This window comes from Haemaphysalis longicornis, unplaced genomic scaffold, assembly GCF_048455015.1.
Source record: "Haemaphysalis longicornis isolate Haplotype H1 unplaced genomic scaffold, Haemaphysalis longicornis Haplotype H1 scaffold_7, whole genome shotgun sequence".
Classification (NCBI taxonomy): domain Eukaryota; kingdom Metazoa; phylum Arthropoda; class Arachnida; order Ixodida; family Ixodidae; genus Haemaphysalis; species Haemaphysalis longicornis.
In genome coordinates this window covers 127,823,996-127,845,564 of record NW_027526422.1, presented here as the reverse complement: position 1 = coordinate 127,845,564, position 21,569 = coordinate 127,823,996, and the positions used below count along the sequence as shown (strand labels likewise).

Sequence of the window (21,569 nt, the reverse complement as noted above, 5' to 3'; positions counted from 1 at the left end):
CTTCGTGAAGCTAGAGCCCTCATCAAGCACCGGCTAGACGAGTCCTCACCCCCTGCTTTCCTTGCCTTCTTAAAGACCCTTCCCAGAACAGGAGAGCTCTCCGCCAATAACGTTTACGCCACCTGAGCCTATACTCCTGATGTGATATCGAAGTGGACGAACCCAAGGCGTCCCTTTTTACTAAGGTGCCCTCACTGTGGCAGCAACAAGACACCCAACTTGTTCCACCTTTTTTGGTCATGTGCAGCCTTCTCAGGCGGCCGTGCAGAGTTACTCGCAAGTGTTACGGTTCCAATGTTGGTGTTAGAGCATGTCAGGTATGTTAGGGACAACCCCAAAATATTAGAAAAAAATTACAGTCCTTGCCCTAAAAAATGGTCACCATAAAATGGCTTAAATGGCTGACCGACTACCCTTTAAGTTAACCAGTCCCAAATGAACACCGGTGCACTTCCATCTTGCCGCACCAGCCATAATCTGCCTTCAATTACTGTGCCGGACCCCCCTGCCCTCAGGGGGAGGCCAGTGTGTGCTTTGCTCCAATGGGATCTCAAGAGACGACTACTTTGACTATGAGACTTGAACATTACATTGTCCCATGTACTGCAACTGATTAGAGACGTCTTTTACAGTCCCCTTATCCATCCTCTACCCACCGGGCTTTATTCGTTCGGTCATTCATTCATTCATTCATTCATTCATTCATTCATTCATTCATTCATTCATTCATTCATTCATTCATTCATTCATTCATTTTGTCGGCGACAGGCTACGCACCTTTTTCACTTTATCGAAACCACCAGGCGACATTCTTCTCGGCACCGCTACTATCACGCAAGGCACACATATATCTTATCCATGTTTGTGATTGATATTTCGTGGGCGTTCTAGAAACAATAAATGTGTGTTTACCGCCTGGCTCAGTGGCATTCCATTTTACAATTCGGACTCCTCATGTCGATTTCTCGCGCTTCTTCACCGTTTGTTTGTAGAATTATCTGAGCACAACCTAGATCGAATACACTTCAGTTTATCCTTTAGCGAAGCCGCAACTACGACTTTCCATGTTGATTCGCTGAACTACCTCGCAACCGGGGGTGCAGCTACTTTTGTTTGACCGAGCTGCCACCGCCGCCGCCAGCCTTCGGCCGGCAACCACCATGCGTTCCTAGCCAACTTGCTTGGAAAATAAAGTGATTTTTCTCTCTTTCTCTCTCTCTTCGCCGTCTATTGTGTTCTAGCTATATTTGCGCTCAACTAATTGCGGAACGAAGGAACAAGAGAGTGGCGAATACGACGGATCGAATCGAATTAGCAGAGCTGTAAATATTCATCAACAGAAGTAAAATAAGCGACATTGGTACAGATAACATTGCAGTGATCGGGAAATGCTGGAAATAGGAGGAAGTTTAAAAGCAACTATGAGGAAACCAGCTATTGTCAAGGACAGTATGTACGCACTCAGAGACGAGTAGGTTAAAGGAGCACTGACACCAATTTTCGGCGTTAATATTATTGCACAGTTCGCTTCCTTCACTAAACAGAATACCCTTGCTGAAATATGAGCAGCCTGCGACGCGAAGAACATGTTCAATTGGATCTCATTTATCGCGCCGCCGTAGCAGCGCGCGGAGCGGCACTCAGAAAATGGACATCAGCGTGACATCACTCCAGGAGAGGAAAAAGAAGTGACGCGACAGCGCTCGTCAAAAACTCGTGACGTCACTTCACGCGCGCGACCCTACGAGCGGTTGAGCGGGCGCCGGTGACGTCCGCACAAAGCGGTTAGGTCAGGCAGGGAGTCTGACATCTGCGCCGTTCGGGAAGAAAGCGCGGGGATTTGAAACAAACCATTTTCAGGCCGTTCAATGTAATTAACTATCGCGCGCTGAAGTATTTGAAGTGCTGTTTCAGGTTCGCCAGACCATTAAGCATCGATAAAAGCAATAAAAGTGTAACATCACATTTTCGTGTCAGTGCTCCTTTAAGATTACGGACAGCATGGATGATATATGTAAAGCGGTAGAACGATTCTACACCAGGCTATGCCCAAGCGACGTTAGAACAGGGAAGCTACTGCGCGGACAAGCTTAGCTTTTGATGTCCCATTAGTAACCAAAGAGGGAGTAGGAAGGGCTCTCAGGGGCATCAAAAAAGGGGAGAAGCTGAATGTGATGACGGCATAACAGTGGATCTTTTGAAGGAGGGAGGGGATACTGTACTGGGAACGTTTGCTGCACTACTTTACTGCGACGCAGTATACGTATACCAACACAAGTTTTCAGTCCGGTGAAGCCGATTTACTCGGCGCCGCTGCGGCGCTCCTCCTCGCCACCGCCGACACCGCTTTCACAACTGCTACTCTCTTCGTCACAACCGAGGAGCCTTCCACAAGCTGCGATATCGGCTGATAGCGGTGGTAGCACCCTTATCAGGCGCTACCAGAGCAGCTTGACCCCCTTAAACACTGACGTGAGCCCATATTTCTTTTTCGGCATGAAAGGCATCCCGCGCGACATTTTCGCCCGTGTATTTCACGCTTAAGCACGCGCCCATCACTGGTGGCCGGTTTATGCGTGCACTTGCTGGGGGTGGTGGCAAGGGGGCGTGCATGCATGAGCTAGTCTTCATGCCGCTACCGATGGCATCAATGCGACATGTAAGCTGTCCTCAATGGTCGAGCGGTTTGGGTTTCGTTTGGCGTGTTGCACAGAGAGTGAGACGCCTACGACGCGGGGCGGAAACGGACAGCCACATGTTTGTCCACTAGAATAAAGCTCCAGTCCACAGCACCCTTGCTACGAAGGTGCGCTTGTCCACAGCAACCTTGATACGAAATTGCGGCTGCGGTTCGTTAAACTGGATTATTCACGGGGAGCTGTGCTCGAAAGGTGGGGCAGAGCTCAAGCTGCCTTGGACGACAGGGATGTAAAACTTCATAGAATGAAGATGCCGGTGCAATAAAACGTGTCTGCAAGGGCTCCCGCTTGTAGTGAAGGAAGTGTTTGTGAATCATCCTTGATAAAGCGACGCAAAGAGGAGATCCCCGTCTTTTGTTCTACAAGCGGAATGACCTTTTTGCGTGTCGAAGACTGAGCGAGTGCAGTCACGCGAGTGTTCGTCTGTTTCTAAGCGGGATGCAGTGTTCGGGTTGCATTTGGAAGAGTTTGCTTTCGAGGAAAGATTGATCGTTTACCACCAACCGACTTCCTTTCGTGTTTTGCCCGTAGGTGGCAAGAATTATACCCCAATTTTCTTCGTGCTGTTAAGCCACGCTCTGAAGCCATGGAGGAAAACAAAATGCCATGGCTTTGCGGTACGGATAAAGCGTACTTTGCCGCTCATTGCGCACCACGTAAAGCGCCTCCAGAAACACCTGGAAGAGACCAAGCAGATGCCGGACACAATGTTCGGATTCAGAAGGAACCTCGGGACCCAGGATGTGCTAATTCAACTGGAGGAGCAGATCATCGTCCCCGCCACTCGTCACTCCCTGCTGGCCATCCTCGCACTTGATCTGAAAGGGGCCTTCGACAACGCGGCACACGAGGCAATCCTCCGGGACCTGGACAACACAGGCTGCGGAAAGAAGACATACGACTATATTATCGACCTCCTATCCAATTGAACAGCCATAGTCAAGATCGGGGCCGTCACCTCGGATCCCGTCACCCTTGGCTGTCGGGGGACCCCTCAAGGCTCAGCCCTGTCTCCGCTATTGTTCAACACCACGCTCTTGGGCCTCCCTGGGCGGCTGCAGAGTATACCAAACCTAAGACACGCCCTCTATGCAGACGATGTAACCCTGTTGACGGGGACCGATTCATTGGGGGGGGTGGAAGGGGGGGGGTTGCAGGACACTCTGCAAATCGCCGAAGATACGGTCAGCCACTATGCAAAGGAATGTGGATTGGCTCGCCCACCCCAAAAGTCCGGACTTCTTGTGATTCGAAGCCACCGCCTCCTGATACAATCGGACGCAAAGGACGACCAAATGATACCGCGGCTAACAAAAACATCCGAGCAGGTGCTACACATGCTCAGAAGAGTCGCCAAACGACACAGAAGCATGAAAGAGGAAGACATACTTCGCCTCGTCCAGGCTTTCGTCCTCTTAAGAATAACTAACTCGATTCCATATGCAGTACTAAACAAGAGAGAAAGCGACCAACTTAACACCGCAATCTGGAAAGCAAAAAAAGAAGCGTTGGTTCTTTCACTGAGTGTGTCCATAGACAGGTTATTAAGCGCTGGGCTACACAACACGGTCGACGAGCTAATTGAAGGTCACCTGCCCAACCAAAAAGCTCGCCTCGCACAAACCCAAACGGGCAGGAAGGTCCTTGCCCAACTAAAATTGACGCCAGTGGGGGACGCTGTCTGAACAAAGTAAATGCCGAAGGAATGGCAGAGGCACACCACAATCCGTCCACTGCCAAAGAATATGCATCGTGTTCACCATCAGGGTAGGGGAGAAGAAAGAGCCAAAGCTCCGGACAAGAAATATGGATCTCTGCCCACAGTGGTCTAAGTGGTCTATACAGATGCAGCCGCCTACCCGAAAAGACAAGCCAAAGTAGAGGTGGTGACAACAAAGACAGACCTCGTCGTCGGTGCAACCCTGCCACGAGCCTCAACAGAAAAATCGGAAGAACTATCCGTAGTCTTAGCTCTCTCACAGACGAAGGCAAGTGCCATAATTACGGGATCACAAATATGCAGGAATCTCACGTCGGGCTGGGTGGCCCCAATGACATACCGCATACTGTCCAGCAAGCCAACAGACAGGGTAGTCGAAGTGGTGTGGGCGCCGGCCCACTCCACCATGGAGGGCAGTGATCAAGCCCACCTCAAGGCCCGACGTTTCGTCGACCAGGCCGCGGAGGACTCACATGAACCTATGCCACTCACGACGTACCAGGAAATTACAGAGCACTACAGACTCATCGTGGTGGAATACAGAAGCGCTCAAAAAAACAAGGACGAAGGAAGAAGTAGACAACACGGCGCTTCTTCTGCACTACAGACTCGGTCGAAGAACACTTCCGTTGCCCCCCCCCCCCCCCCCACAACTAACAAAGACGCAAGAAACTACGCTCAGACTTGTGCAAACAAACGCGTAACCCCACCCAACACTGATGCACCTTATGTTCCCAAATCAACACGAAGCCCAATTAAAAATTATGTACACAACCAGAAACATTTAGGCACATTTTCCATGAATGCACCCAAAACCATGATTTGCCATCTCCACACCCTCCCCATACCCCCGAGCAGTGCGAGGCGCTGCTGTCCAGCTCTCTCGTTGGCGATCAGCTCCTCCTGGTTGAGAGTGCGGTAGCATCAAGGACGGCCCATGGCTACCTGTAAGAAGGCTACACTCCCACAAGGCTCTGCCAAATAAAGAAGTTTTTTCTCGTTTTCTCTATGTGCGCCTAATTACCGTGCTCTAGTGCTCGACGCAATTTTCATTATCTCTGCTCGTGCTTGAGCGTTGCTGTATATAAGGACGCAGTTTTCATGCGAGTGCATATATGATTGGACCCCGGGGATTTTCACGGTTTGATCTTTTCACGTCCCTTTTGTTGTCGTGGTAATGTATATTTGTTTACTTAGTGAAAATTCGTCCCTTGACTCTGGCTATGGCGGGAAGGAGATATGAGGGGAGGGGAGGATATAGGGAGGGTGGTTATTGGAATAATTGTGGTCCTCTGTACCGCCTTCTCAGATATAGTAGATAAGAGAGTCGAAGACCCTCTTCTTGTGCTCTGTAGAGCGTTTCGGGTGGCTCGACACCTGGATAGTTTTCTTGAAGCCAATCTCAGTTTAAGCAGACTTTTTCTTTTCAAAATGTTCGAAACTGATATCCTGAATAGGTTATGCACTTGGGTTGTGCGTAGAGCGCGCCCCAAGTATTCTTTGAGCCAATTCATGTCCACAGGAATGAACTGTGCTCCAGCGCTGGTCGTTGGGAAAGCTGTTTGCATTTACACACTCAGGTTTCCCCCAAACAGAATGGCATGCTTTCGGCGAAGGTAGGACCACTGCGCGATGAAAACAGCTCCAAAAATGAATGCTAGGAGCATATTATCATCGAATGAGAACGCTGAAGCATACGAACAACTAAATTTCAGATTATGAAGACTTTTATAGCGTCAACAGCGGCGCCACTGCTACCATACGATAGATCTCAATACTTGGAATTTAGTCTACGCGCCTTAAGCGAGCTGGCTCCTTCTAGTGAATCGAAGGCGAAGCTGGGTCAAACAACGCATCTTGTTTCTATTTCTCCTGTCGAAAGTAGGGGCGCACGCATCTTCTTTTTGATTAGTTCTTCGTTCAGCTCCTTTTCGTTCAGATTTAAGGGACCATGCAACGTACAGTTCTTTCAACCTTTTGCAAAATAGTTTACGCTTGCATAACGTAGTCAACCAACACATTCACTACTTAGATTAGGGGGTCGCAACGTGCCTCAGCCAAAAACTGCTCTTCTATGCCCGTCATGTAACTTCGAAACTTGCGCTATGCATTTTTCTCTTTTTCTCCTTACTCGCGCTCTTCGACTGCTTGAATTACGCTATTACAGCAATGTAGCGGCTATTACCCAGCTTTCCTTCAGTTGCAGCAATGAAAGCATTCGATAGCCACTTTAGAAAAGGAAGCCACGAAAGCAAAGCAGAAATGGAAAGGGTATCTTCTGAGACGAGCAAATCACGCAGTTACACTCTGTGATGGCGATAACTGCCGTATTTGCAGGATTGTAACGCGCACCTTTTATTTTTTTATTTTTTTTTTTGTTGCTAAAAGTGGCCTTCAAATTTGTGGGCGCATTACAAACTCGCTGAGAACAGAAATAGGCTTTAAAGCGGGCAAACGCAATGCGATGGACACGAACTCCTGCCAAGCTACCACTTAACCTAATCCAACAATTCGTCAACATCGCGTGAGTGAACTTTGTTTGGTACACCCATTCTCAATGGGCATACATCAGCCAGCTGTTGCAGAGGTTTCTACTGTTGCAATCAGCACCTCGTTTCTCGCGGCGGCCGCTTTTCTGATGGAGGCGAAAAACAAAAACGCCCGTGTGTACGAGATTTCGGCGCACGATAAAGATCCCCAGGTGGTCAAAATTAATCCGGAGCCCTCCATTACGGCGCGCCTCATCGCCTGCGTTGCGTCGGCGCGTTAAACCCCACAACCAACCAACCAAGCACCTCGTTTCAGCCATTATGGACCTGAAGAGGTACCACTATGCAGCGTGAATTAAGCGCAAGGGGATTTTACTTTACGACAGCGAGGGGAAGCGAGCCGCATCATGCAAACTCAACGTCTCTGAGACAAGAGTGTTCGACTGACGTAAATAAAGCAGCGCCATATTTTTAAGTGCAGAGCACTTTAGGGGCCCGCCTTGCCGTCGTAGCTCGCTAGATGGACTCAAGTAGAGCCACACGGTATTCCGTCGTCGCGGCGTCCAACAGAGGCCTCGAAAGCCAAGCGATTTATGTAGTCATAAGCTTTCGAAACTCGTGAACCATTGGCGCTTGTCATACATCTCCCCGTTGTTTAGCGAAAAGAAAACTGCAGGCACATTTGAGGCAGAATATACGTAATATACGATAGAAAGCGAGAAAAGGTGGCAGTGAAAGCACCAAAATAACAGAACTCCCGCGGGCGCAGTTTCAGGCAGGGGGCGCGCGAGCACTGCAAAGGCCGGATATTTGAATTGCATTGGATGGTAGCAGTGAGCGGATAACGGCGCTACAGCCCATTATGGCCAATCACTGCTCTGCACTTCCGACAGCTTTCACATTGGGTGGAACGGCTTTAATTTTTTATGCAAGGCTTACGCTGTCCCTCTACCCAAACGTCTTTGAGAACTTGAAGACTCCTAGGTGAATTTATAAATTAGTATAGAAAAACCAACGTCCCTTTCCGTCTAAAATCATGAAGTTCAAGCCACTCAATATCTCAAACATTTACAATGTTCCTTGCTCCAGATTTAAAGGGACACTGAAGTGAATTTGTCAAGCTCCCGTCTTTGCTTGTACTGCGTAGACTGGCTCAAATTACCACACTTTTTATCGTTTATCCGGTTCACAAGTTGGTAATAATTTTACAAAGCGCGCAAGAAGAAAAACTACCGTGTGCGGTTTGCGGCGGCCGCACCAACTAAAGGCTGTGGCGACGGGAGGAGACGCACCGTGATTGTGTAGCATTCATTCAAACAAGTTTCGGTTTCTGTTCTGTAAAACAACATGCTTGACATCCGATGGCATCGTTGGATGGGCATTCTCGATATCTCAGTAATCGTCTTACCGCGCCTCTGCCATGTTGTCGGCTGTAAAATGCATAAGATAAGCATCCGAGGACGGCTTGGAATCGTAGCAATCACTAGCCGAGGCCTACGCAGTGGATGAACGCCCTCCGCGTCCCCGTAGACGCTCAAATGCTATGCGCTTTTCCCCCATATTTGGAGCTTGCCTCACTCATGCCTGTATCGTAAAAAGCGTGTTCGCACCAGGCCAAGGGTTTGTGGATTCTGGCCTGTGCCCACTGCCCACAAGCAGTCGGTGCTTATGGCAACAGCACGCCAACGAGAACTGTCTAGCGCGCCAGTGTCAGCTTCGCGCGTTCTGTGAACTAGTTCGTGGAGCAGTGAGCGTTACGGCCCAAAAAAAGGTGAACTAAATATAGAAAACATCGGCGGAAAACTAAAAAGTCAACTCAAAAAAAAAAAAAGAACGTACCCCCGGGGATTCGAACTGGTGACTTGGAAAACAGTTGGAATATACCTAGTGCTCCAAACTACTCGGCCACGGGCTTTATTTTAAAGACGATAGTCTTTCTTGGGCTACTTAAACCCAGAAATTTTGGTCTGTCTGTATGTCTGTCTGTATGTCTGTCCGTCTGTATGTCTGTCCGTCTGTCTGTCTGTGACTCGATTCAGCCACCCGGCCAAAGCAAAACAATTCCTGCGCAATAGTCTTATATAGTCACAGCTAAGTCTACCCGTCTATGTCCGCTGTAATGTTCATACTTGTCAACATTGTTGAAGAAGAACAAGACATCACGCAAATATGAGACAACAGGTCAATACAGAAGTGATATTTACAGTGTTCCTTTATAATAAATCAAACATGCTTGACTTTTGCGAAATTAAATACTTCATAAACTGCAGAAAAAGAATTCACTCCGCCGTCGCCTGCTGTCGCCAGCGCCACTATAGCTTCTGGCGCCATTTTAAGAAATCAACCGGCAACAGTTACGCAAGGTTCCACTAGATAGGCTCCACTTTCTGCTTGCAACGCACGTGGAGTAGGGAAACGCGGTTCTATAAACGTTGAAGTAGGGCGCCTCAATTAACGCGCGTCTTCGCCGTACGGCAGCGTTCGCATCGAGACACCCGGTTTGTAGCAGTGAAACGCGGGATATTTAAAATGATTTAGGCAAACCTTTGGCGTATTTACCTTGGGAGGAGCGCGACGCAAGAGGAACAACATGAGAGGTGAGCGGGAAAGCGAAGGGAGGCATTTACTTCGCAAAAGCCGATAAAGACTATCGTCTTTTGACGACATTTGCAACGAAAGGAGCAGATACGCGGCCAATTTTTTACACCGCCTTTTTTGTATTTATCGGCGAGCGCTGCTGACCTTGAAAATATAAGGTATATAATATATAACTATTTTACCCTTTTATTTAGTTTTAGCATTTCAAGCAGCTTAGGTGACTACTTGTTGTATTGCGCTCGTGCAGTAAGTGTCCTCCAAGTTTCCACAATATCTCACGTCTAGCAATTGCATTTCTTAGACGGAAAAGCGTTCGCAGATGCGTAGTCGTGCTGTTGACCGCTGTGCCTGTTCGGCGAGCGCAAAAAAGTGCTTCCTATTGAGAGAGAGAGAGAAAATGACCTTTATTAATAAATCCTGCGAGGGGGGCGGGATTCACCACGCAGGGCTTCACCGCCCCCGCCTACCCTGGGCCTCAAGGGGTACCCAGGCCTTGGCTTCGGCTACTAGGGAGCGCTCCCCCAGCAGGAGGGTCTCCCGTTCGCTTCTGCCGGCCCAGGGCTTCCTCGAGCCGCTGGATCGCGTATAGTTGGTCGCCCTCATCCGTCGAGCGGATGCACTTCTCGATGTCCGGTGGTAGCGGGCCGGGGCCCCGCACACCCCGCACAGGTTCGTCACAGTTCCAAAGTATGTGGGCCAGGGTGGCCAGTTCCACCCCGCACACACAGCACACACCGTCGCCGGGAATGTCCGAGCACATGTGCCGGGCCAGTGCCGGCGTCAACACTGTCCCGACTTGTAGCTGTCTGAAGAGCACGCCCTCGTGCCTCCCCAGCCCCCGATGAGGGCCGGGAAGCTCGCGGCGTCCCTCCTTGTACCACGCCAGTATCTCACTGTAGCCGGCTAGGGGCTCCATGTTGTCTTCCGTCCGCAGGGCTTGGGCACGGGGGGGCGTCGCGCGGTGCACGATTTCTCGCGCGACGGCGTCCGCGCCCTCGTTGCGGTTGGGCGTACCGCCGGGGAGGGCTCCGACGTGGGCCGGGAACCACCTCAGCGTTGTTACGGTCTCCTTTCCTCTCGGGAGGATTCTCGCAGCCGGTCTTCCGACGCGACCGCGGCTGTAGCCTGCCACGGCGGCTCGGGAGTCGCTGAGTATTGTAGTCATCTCTGGGCAGTTTCTTAGCGCCAGCGCTATGGCTGCCTCTTCTGCCTGTTCGCTCGTGGCCGCCCGGACGCTGCCGGCTGCCACCATCTCCCCGTCGGACGCCCTGACCGCCACGATTGCGTAGCGTCCCGGCGTACCGCCGTACGCCGCCGCGTCGACGTAGGCCGCCCGCTGGTCTTCCTTGTGCGCCTCCGCCAGGGCTCTCGCCCTCGCGAGTCTTCTCTCTTCGTTTCGTTCCGGATGCACGTTCCGCGGGAGCGGCGGCACCCTCAGTGATCTTGCTAGCTCTGCGGGCAGGTCCTCGCGATCTTCCCCGGTCGTCGTTGGACTCGCCCCGACGCTCTGCAGTATCATTCTTCCCGTCGCGGTCGTTCCGAGGCGGGCAATCTGCGCCGCCCGTTGGGCCTCCCCGATTTCCTCCAGGGAGTTATGTATGCCCAACTTTGCCAGGGCCGCGTTACTGGTACATTGCAGCAGTCCCAGCGCCGCCTTGTAGGAGCTCCTGATCGCCGCATTGATCTTGTCTCTTTCGTGTCTCCGCCACGCGTGGAAGGCTCCTACGTACGCGACGTGGCTCAGCACAAACGACTGCAGGAGGCGTAGGAGGTTTGCCTCCCGCATGCCGCTGTGCTTCGTGGATACCTGTTTGACGAGACGGGTGGCCACCCCAATCTTCGTCAGGAGCCGTTCCAGGGCCGTGTGATTGTCGCCCCCAGAGTCTAGGTGCATACCCAAGACTCTGAGGCCCTTAACGTGCGGGACTTCTGTACCGTCTGTTGTTCGAAGCACGATTTTCTCGGCCTCCCCTCCGACGGATTTTCTCCAGTATCCGGTCGGTGGCAGGATCAGGAGCTCGGACTTTTGTGGCGAGCAGCGCAGTCCCGTGCCCCGGAGGCAGTCTTCGACCGTGGCGATTGCCTCTTGTAACGAGTCCTCCATGTGCCCGACGGTTCCCCCCGTCGTCCATATCGTGATGTCGTCCGCATATATCGTGTGACGGATCTGCTGCATTTGCGACAGTCTCTCCGCCACGGGGATCATCACTGCGTTGAACAGGAACGGGGAGATTACCGCTCCTTGCGGGGTTCCGACGCTGCCCAGCTTGCGTTCGTCTAGGGTCAGGTGCCCGATCTGCAGGTTAGCCGTCCGGCCCGACAGAAAGGCTCTGATGTAATCGTACGAGCGCTTTCCCAGCCCGAGTTTCTCGATCTGTTGCAGTATCGCCGAGTGCTTCACATTGTCGAAGGCACTCTTTAGATCCAAGCCCAGGACCGCCCTCGCATCGGTCTTGTGGGGGGTCTCGAGCAGATCGTGTTGGAGGAGCAGCATCGCGTCTTGCGTGCTCAGCCGGGCCCGGAAGCCCAGCATGGACGGTGGGTACGCGCCGCTTCTCTCCATGTGCGGTTGCCATCTGTTGTTCAACACGTGCTCCAGTACTTTCCCCACGCACGACGTTAGGGATATCGGGCGTAGGTTCTCGAGTCCCGGAGCTTTGTTGGGCTTGGGTATAAGTATCGTTTTGGCGTGCTTCCATTGTTTGGGCAGCTCGCCTCTCCGCCAGCACTCGTTATAGTAGCCGGTCAGGGCCGTGATGGCTCCGTCACTCAAGTTTCTCAGGGCTTTGTTGCCGATCCCGTCGGGGCCGGCGGCCGACCTGCAGTTCAGCTCCTGTACCGCTCGGCGTACTTCCCACTCTTCTATGTCGGCGTCGAGCGCGGGGTTGTCGGGTCCGCCGTACTCGGGGTGCCGTGCTTGCTCGCCTTCGGGTAGGTATTGGTCGTTGAGGCGTTTCTTTACCTCATCCTCCCCGTGATTCTTGATGGCCACGTGCAGGATCTGCGCGAGTCTGTGCTGCTGGTAAGACTTGCTCGCCGTTTCGTCCCGCAGGCGCCGAAGCAGTTTCCACGTCTTGCCCGCGTGCAGCTGGCCGTCCGCTTCGTTACACACGGCGTGCCACTGCTGCTCGCAAAGCTTCCGGCTGTGGCGCTCGATTTCCCTATTCGCTGACTCTTCTCCTGCCTTCAAGTGGCCTTATATTTTCCTACTGGCGTACCAGTCAGCGAAGCGTCGCATGTGCGCTTGTGCAGCGCTTGTGTGAATAGATCTTGACTTGGAGCTAAATACAGTGTACGAACTAACAAAGTAATGAAAGGCACATTCTTCCATTTACAAACGTGTCCTGGCTTCGTTTCAACTGAGTGAACGAATTGCGACGACCCGTCGGCGGCCGGCGGACGAAACGCTGGGCTGACTGACTCTGTCGGCCCAGCGTTTCGGCCCAGCGTCGGCGATTTGCCTCCCTATAAACATTCAAGAGTTCCTAGTTTGGGAACACCTCAATATGAGGCTTTACCAAGAATAAAAAAAAACGAAAAAGCCAGTTAAGACGTTTGCCGCTTGACTTGGATCATGCTCCGCTCCATAGTTTCAGATGCTGCAACCAAAAGTATGTGCATAAAGAACGGCTAATAAACCAGCCATGAATATAGTAGAACACCTTTACGGGGCCATGAACAATGAACGCCTATTTTTACGGCTATGTCTGAATGCCTGCTGCTTCTGTCGCCAATCGTGAAATTTTTACAACAGAAAATTTTACAGCAACAACAATATTACGATGATAGACAGTTCCCCGAGAATAGGGGTACATATCCTTCTGGAGGTTTCACGGTGTGACATGCTTCGAAATTCAAGATACCGCTCTTTCTGAAAAATAGCATGTGCCGTTAGAAAATGCACTCTATACCCGATTGGGGAGGGGAGAAAACGCTAAAGTAATCCTAGCTGATGTATGAGTTTTACAGCCATATGACGTAGGCGAACCACATTTTGCAGGCCACGCACTCACCTATATAATGCAGCGACAACGTAACGAGAAGAGTTCTCAAGAGAGGCGACTGCACTTCTGACCTGACATAGGAAACGGTCGCGTTTGGCCGAGCGCTCCCAGAGTGGCATGCATGCACGCACGATAAACCTCCTCTTAACAGTTTTTGTGATCGATAAAAGAGCGGAATTGTACGGCCATTCGTGTTGTTTGGTATTGGCATGTGCATACATGTGTGGTTTGGTAGCGGTACCTGGCTCTGTCGATAGCTGGCCTGTTATTGCTGGCTTGGCGCCGCAAAGCCGCAAAGCTGGGTGCAGCGTTTTCTTTGTCCAGAAAACATATATCTGGACGTGCTTTCAAGCGAAGGTTGTATTGACTCACTTGTGTCATGAAAGCTCGTGATGCTGTTCAAAAAGAGAAAAAAAAAAAGAAAGAAAGGAAAGCCAAGCATCTCAAGAAAAAAAAACGCTTCCTGTGGTCGGAATGCAACCTGAGTACCTCTCGATATGCGCCATTAGGACATGATATCCCTATGCAAAACGTTGGAGTTTTTCCTTACGCAGGGTCGTTACCGCGGGCGCCGCCATTGCTAGGCGGCACTGCGCGCCGGGAGATGAGCGGCTAATTTGAAATGGGCGCGCTGCAGATTGATGTACCGTAAAAACCCGCATATAATACGAGGTGTAATTCGGGGACAGCAAAAGAAAAAAAAGTTTTCATCCGCATACAATACGAGGTAAAGAGCACAGAAAACATTTATTTGCACTGCAGTTACCCTTCAGTCATTGTCAGTTTTCGCTGGCACTGTCTCTCGACGCCCGTTCAGTCATCGTCAGGTTCGCTGCCGCTGCCTCCTCAAGTCGCGTTGTTGGAAATGTCTTCCCACAGAAAGTGGTCCTCAGTGCCATCAAGGGCGTTCGAGATGCCGCATTTCTTAAAAGAGCGACTGACGAGCTCCTCTGGGATGCTGGCCCACGCATCCGCGATCCAGCCACAAAGCACCGCTGGAGAAGCCCGCGTCAGCAATCCGGTAGCTGTCACTTACGGGGCTCATGACCTCATCCACTCTTGGTAGCAGAACCTGATGCAGTCTTTGAAAGGCTTGTTGATGGAAACGTCTAGCGGTTGCAGCTGGGATGTCATTCCTCCTGGAATGACAATGAGTTCGGTGCGGGGTTCGCGCAACAACTTCTTCATGGAATCGGCCAGGTGGAAGCGAAAGGCGTCCAACACGAGCACTGACGGGAACCCCCAACAGTGCTCCAGGCCGCCGACCCCACACAGACTTTATCCAGTCAAGCACCAGTTGCTTTCTCCACGCGCGAATGCTGCCTTCGGTGACGCCGAACTGCCGTCCTGCGGCGCAATGCCTGGCGGTCTCGGCACATAAAATAACTTTTCTTTTAATTGCCGCCTAATACTGCCTTCGTGCACCCGACATCGTGATAGACTTGCGGTGAACGTGCCGATCCTTCGCGTGGTCAAAACAATAAAAATGGCACCGGCTGAGAGAAGCAGCAGCCAGCTAACGCCACCGCAAGATGGCCCACCCTCCGCTGAAACCGAAACCGAAAGTGCAAATTTTCGGCTGAAAACTTTGGGATCCACATATAATACGAGGCACAAATTTTACATAGTGAAATTTGGAAAAAAAAAAAAACCTCGTATTATACGCGGGTTTTTACGGTACGTGTTTATTGAAGCGCCGTTGAAACGGAAACCGCGCCGCATGCTGGAAGATGAGCGGCTGATTTGAAAGTGGCCAAGAACTATAGCGTTGGTTTGGAGTTCTGAGTTTTATTTTGGCGTACACTGAGTGGTCGAAAGCTTCGCGCGCAACCCTGTTTCCTTTCGGGTAGGGGCTGGTTAGTATTTTTTTTTTTACTCAACGCGAAGCTGTTTAGGGAACGTTCGGGTGCTTTCATAAGTAATTGGAACAAGAATTAGTGAATATCGCAAATATATGTCTTAGTGGCGTTATGACAGTCATTACCGGTTCACAGGAAGCCTTTTCTATTAGGCAGGACTCCTTCAAACACAAACCAAGGCAGCCAGGCAATTTACGGAAGAAAAAAATCCTGCAAATTTATGAGACCGCGTTCCAATTACTGTTGACGGAACCTGTACCATCAAGCCCGAATTATGAACACGCACGCACACGCACTCCTCAAGACCAACTATAAGACAGGGGAAGTAATGAGTGGTTTTACTTTCGTGTAGAGAAAGAAATTTTTGATATGCTTGAAAAAAGACAAAGGAGGCAGAGAAAAACATGCGCCCACAGTGGGGTTGAACCTACGACCTTCCGATTGCGCGTCCAATGCCTTACCGATTGGCCTATCTGAGCGGCGGTCTTCTCCAACACTTTCTAGAGTACTTATCTAATTGAAATTGCACCCTACACTTGGGGTAGTAGCCAGGGCCGCTCAGACAAGTGGAGAGGGGGTGTACGCGATGGGTTCGGTCACCATTCTAGTCATATGTTGTGATTCCCCTTTTTTTTTCGAGAATTTCATACATTTTTATTTCTACACGAGACAACGACAGCAACAAAAAAAATCTGGTTGATGCCTCTTTCATAGGAATCGTCAAAACACGAAAGTGCAATGTGCCTTCCCAGAAGCATTTATTCTGCATCCATATGAACTTGCACATCGCTATTTATATTACGTCGGTATGGCACCGTTAGACGCAGCAACGTTAGACACTGGATTGCACGCGCCGGTACATTGCGTAAATCCGACTGAAACCACAGCCCCTTGAAAACAGTGCGACCGAAACGGAATTGAAACTGAAACCGAAAGCAGTAGGTGGCGGAGGGTGCCTCAATGCACCCGCGTCCCGCGCACACGAAGACGCTGGCATCGAGGCGCCAACTGTCGGCGCTCGTTAGTGTCATGATGAACTACTTCGCTTCACTTCTCCTAGACGGCAGCATCTCCTAGACGGCATCTGAATGAAAAAAAGTAGTGGGAAAGATATAAGGCGCGTTCGTAGATCACTTGCGCTTGTAGTAGTAGTAGTAGTAGAACATTTATTGTGAGCAGAAGGGGGGAAGGGGGATAAGGGTGAAAAGTTGAGAGGGAGTTCATGGGTGTGGCCCGACGTCCAGGGCTCCAGATGCAATGGCTCTCATCTTGGCTCTCTGGATCAGACGTAGCTGATCTCCGCGAGCTGAGCTGGTGAGGGCGGCCTCACTAGTCCGGTAGGATTAATCTGGGTACTATTTTTTTCCTTGGGCCAGATGCGAGGGCACGCCCAGGTTGCTTGAAATAGCGTGGCTATCTCTACGCATTTTGTGCACGTTTTTTGGAAGGAATCGGGGAACATTTTTGCCAGTCGTGATTTGTGTGAGTACGTGTTTGTTTGCATTTACCTCAGGATTTTAGTTTCTATAGCACTTAGTTCGTTGTGTGGAGTAGGAAAAATACTTCTCTTCTGCCTAATAAGCGAGAGTCTTTCCCCATATTTTCTGGAAGGGGGGTGGGATAAGCGTGATCGTCAGGAGTGCGGTGTGTGGGTTCATGCACTGCCTTGTCTGCTGCTTCGTTACCCTCCAGTCCTTCGTGTCCGGGACACCATGTGATATTGTATTTTTTCTTCAGTTCGGGTTGAACAAGGTTTTTGAGGTGTTTCGGTGTTCTTCCTGTGGCAAGATTCAATACTGATCTCTTGGAGTCTGCTATTATGTTCAGACATTTGCTTGTTTTTTCGCCGAGTCGAATTGCGATCAGGATGGTGCCAGTCTCCGCTTCTGCTGTATTTGACTGTCTAATTGTCCGACAATCTTGCAGAGCTTCCTTAAAATTTGTGACCACTAGTGTGGCGTTGGTTTTCTAACATGATCCAGCATCTGTAGAGACTGTTTTCATGATGCGTGAATTTTTTTCTGAGGTATTTGACTTCCACTTGCCTTCTGTCTTTGTGTACAGTGGGGGCCACGTTTTTCGGTAGAGGAAGGGTTTGGATGTGACTGCGCTGTTCAGGCTTTAAGTCCGTCATGACGTCCAGTCGCGTTCTTTATGGGGGGCCACCTATCTACCAAAGGATGGATCTCCCAGTTTTAGTGGTTGCAAGTCTTTCCTCCTGAGCGATTAGTAATTCCTCCTTGATCTCTTCGAAGGTGTTGTACACTCCCAATTGAAATAATTTTTCCGTGGACGTGTACGATGGTAGGCCCAGTGCTGCTTTATATGCCGTCCTGATAATGTTTATTCGTTCTTCTTCTTGTTTGTTTAGGCTGTGATACGGTTAGCTGCACGCCGGCCTACTCGTGATGAGGGCTTGCATGATTCCTAATGTTTCCTCTTCCCTCACTCCGGCTCTGCCTTTAGTGATTCTCTTCACTATTCGGGCTAGCTGGGTCGAAATTTACTGGTTTTGTCAATATTGAGATCGGCTCTTCTATTTCTTTGTATGGTCATTCCCAGGACGCGAATGTGGCCTCTTTCTGGGATTACAGATTGGCCAATCTTCACAGTTATCTTCTCTTCCTTGTCGTTGCTTCGGTGTGCGAGGATTCTTACTATCTCTGATTTTTCCGAGGCGCACTGGAGTCCGTTTCGGCCTGCCAGCTTTACTACCCAGTTTACGGCGTTCTGAAGATGCCTTTGTTCTTCTGTAGTTGGCCCTTGCGTCGCCCATATCGTTATATCACCTTCACAGATGACGGGTCCAATGTTTGGGAGTTATCTCAGATTGTTCGCGATCCTTATCACCGAAATGTTAAAGAGGAGAGGGGATATGATGGATCCCTGTGGTGTGCCTGCATTTGACATCTGAAAGGGTTTCGATCTAGGGTCACCGATCCCTACCGTTGCTGTTCTGTTGAATAGAAACGCTGTGACGAACTTGAAGGTTTTTTCGCCACAGTTCATTTCACTGAGGGTTTCTAAAATTGCTTTTTGGGAGACGTTATCGAATGCTGCCTTCAAGTCCAGGGCTAAGATAAAGTGTTCTCCCTGAGCAACCTTATTTATTACTTTTTCCTTTATGAGAAGCAAGGCGTCCTGTGTTGACTGTCCTTCGCGAAAGCCTATCATGCTATTTGGGAAGATGCCGTAACCTTCTATGTAGGTGGTGTTGTGCCAGAGCGTCTGGCCCAAATGCGTTGCACGAGGCGACAAGCCGACAGCGAGGCTGAGTCACGCCTCGTCCAAACCGGATCAAACCGCCAAGGCACCTCTCCCTTTCGTCGCGGCGGCGCGGCCGAATCCCGCATCTGAGAACGACCAAATAAGGGCATGTCACTACGCCTGGAGGCGAGGTCGCGGAGGCGGCGTGGGCGTCGCCCTCCCTTTCCCTATTGGCGGCACAGCTGACTCACCGCTTCGCCACAATTCGTCGGAATTCAAACTTCAGGCAGCGATAGCCCTGATTGAAGCTATTCGAACTTCTCGGGGCCACAACGAACTTCCCGGGTTATAAAACAAGCCCGGAGACTCCCATCGTCGGCATTCCTCGGCGGCTTCTCTCCGGCGGCACTTTTCGGGGGCACCGAGTGAAAGGGTGCAGTTTTTTTTGTACGAGTCTTGTAACGTTTGCTTACCTTTGTACATACCGTAAATAAATGTTACTTCAACTTTTCGTCGGCTCGAGGACTTCATCGCTCTGCTCTGCGCCGCGTCGATAGCGGACGGAGCGAAGCAACGTCGCTACACCGGTGACTGCGCTCGGGTGGCCAGTCGCAACGGTGGAGGCGGCGGTGAGAGGGCCCAGTCCCTACAGCGGGGACAGCGTCGGGATGGCCGATTCCCAACATCGGTGACGAGCTGGATGCGAGTCCAACCTGGGAGCAGCGCTGGGAAGGTGATTCTCAACAGTGGATGGCAGCTGCGGAATCGACCGGCAACGGCTACTGCCTAGTGTGGTAAGCGCTCAACGTTTTCTATCAGTTCACCAGACTGCTCTGGCACAGGCTATGGTAGTTCAGAGAAGGGCTGTGTGAAGCACTGTGAAAGCTTTGATTGTTTCAAGCCTAGAGAAAGTGTGCTGAAACCAGAGCTAGTGCCGAGAGTGTAAAAAAAAGAAGCGTTGGGAATTACTCGCGCGTGCCTTACTAATAGCTGGATAGTATAGGAACGGCAAGGGAATTCTCACGCGGGTAAGCAGCAAGAGGCCAATGCAAACAATGGAGGCCCTTAAGGTGAAGGAACTCATCGAAATTTGCGAGGAGCTAGGCCTTGACTTTGGTCGTGCGAAACGGAAGCATGCGATCCTTGAGATCATGCGGAAGGAGAACGTAACGGCTGAGAAAGCCAATGAGGACAGGGATGAAATCAAAGAGCGCCGTGAGCGCGAGGAAGCCGAAAGGCAGGAACGGGAAGCCAAAAGGAAGAAACGGGAAGCCGAAAGGCAGCTCGAATGGCTCGAGTTGATGAGGCTAGAGTCGAAGCTCCGGCAGTGCTCGCCGGCGCCGAGCGTGACTTGTCCAACGGTTCAGGCGAGCGGTCCGAGAAGTCGGGACCAACGGCTGCCATTCGTGGTTGAGAGGTCAGAGCCGGCAGACGGAGCGTCCAAGGCAGTGGCGTTCCGGGCTAACCTTGCACCCGGGGCCCCAGCAAATTTGTCACCCCCCTCTCATGCAAAATGTCAGCAATAATCAGAACAAATCAGCACAATTGCCACTATTTTATTTGATATTACAATAACTCCCTTTATTTTCTAAATTAAGTTTACCCACTTACTTTGTTTTGTCAAAATAAAAAGTGTTGAAATAACAACAAAAGACGAATCTATTTTTGCATAGAAATGAACAAAATCTTTGCATGTTTTATTTAAAGCGAGGGATTTGGAATACATAATACGAGCGTTCGATACAGTTAACCACGATGCAGAACTTATGGGGGTATTTTTGCAATAATGAAGGAAGACTGATGCTAAAGTAAGCATTCTTTGCTTCTTTTAATGTTTTTTTTTTTTAATGAATACTCGTTTTTTTTTCTGAAGTATCCTGGCTTGTAGATTACCTGAATATTTACCCTTACAGAAAAGCGGTTTGTTTTGGTTTTTAGAGCGCAAATTATTGCATTAAACCAATTCTAACTACGGTTCATTAAAATGATCTTTTCTGGAATATACAAGAACTGCTTTAAACGTGTACCAGTTTTCGTCAAACAAACAATTTTCAAAAATTTGTATACTTTTGTTTATGAATCGGGTTGAGCAGCAAAAGTGGCTTTTCCATAGTCGGAAATTGTTTTTGGTTTGTTGGAAGAATGATGAGATGGCACATTCAGCGGGACAAGTGCAATACAAACAACAAAGGAGACCGCTAACGTCAGGCATGTGGCTAATATTTGAAACAATGTCTGGGACACTTAGTATTAGGTGGAACATACAGATGAAGGTGTTGTCCTGTTTAGCTGGGTAGTCGCTTGTGTTAAGTAAAAGCAGGCGCATAATAGAGAGTTTTAGCATAGCGTTACCGTTTTTACGTTACCGTGTTTGCGGGAGTCTACTGCGCAGCGCGAGAGTTACCGCGAACGGTAACTTACCGGCACAGGCTTCACCGTCGCCAGCGGCTTCCGATAACACGGTAAACGGTAACGCAAACACGGTAACGATATGCTAAAACTGCCTAATGACCGGAAAGTAGAGGATTCTGATAGCGTTGTCACAGTCCTAGAGGATTTCCAGGTAATGTGGGAGAAATTAAAAATGGCAAAAACAAACATGGCACGATTAGAAAATTTTGTAATAAAATACATGTAGTGCGTCGAGTAGGTCATTAGAAAATCCCGCGTTAGCGGATGGTGTAAAATAGCAGAAAAAATGTTCTTCTGATAGCCTGCAGTTAAGCGAAAGGAAACAAGATCGAGCTTTCCAAAAAGATTCATTTAAAGACAGTTAAAATACCAAGGTGTGGATTGGTCGCCGAAGTCGATGATCGAAGCGATGAGTCGCTGGCTCGTTAGCCGACGGCACATAGCCGACGACGGTCTACTCCAAGTAAACTCAAAATGTACAATATGTACACTTTATTTACATTACGTATTGACAACTCATGGCTCGTGATCGCAAACAGGAGGTCGGGCAAAGCCCGCGTCGAGCGGGGCTCGCCGCTGTC

At 50.2% G+C, this 21,569-nt stretch overlaps 1 protein-coding gene across 2 annotated transcripts in view; it reads right to left on the bottom strand.

Moving 5' to 3' along the window:
* Nucleotides 1-21,569, bottom strand: part of LOC144146950 (amine sulfotransferase-like) — a 48,544-nt gene that overhangs the window by 18,938 nt on the left and 8,037 nt on the right. The window contains exon 1 of one of the 2 annotated variants that reach the window (XM_077678923.1): nucleotides 13,520-13,636. The exons of the other annotated variant lie outside the window; for it this stretch is intronic. The gene's annotated coding sequence lies outside the window, so the exon portion shown is untranslated. Of the gene's footprint in view, nucleotides 1-13,519; nucleotides 13,637-21,569 lie in introns of those variants that run through there. 2 annotated transcript variants of the gene reach the window in all.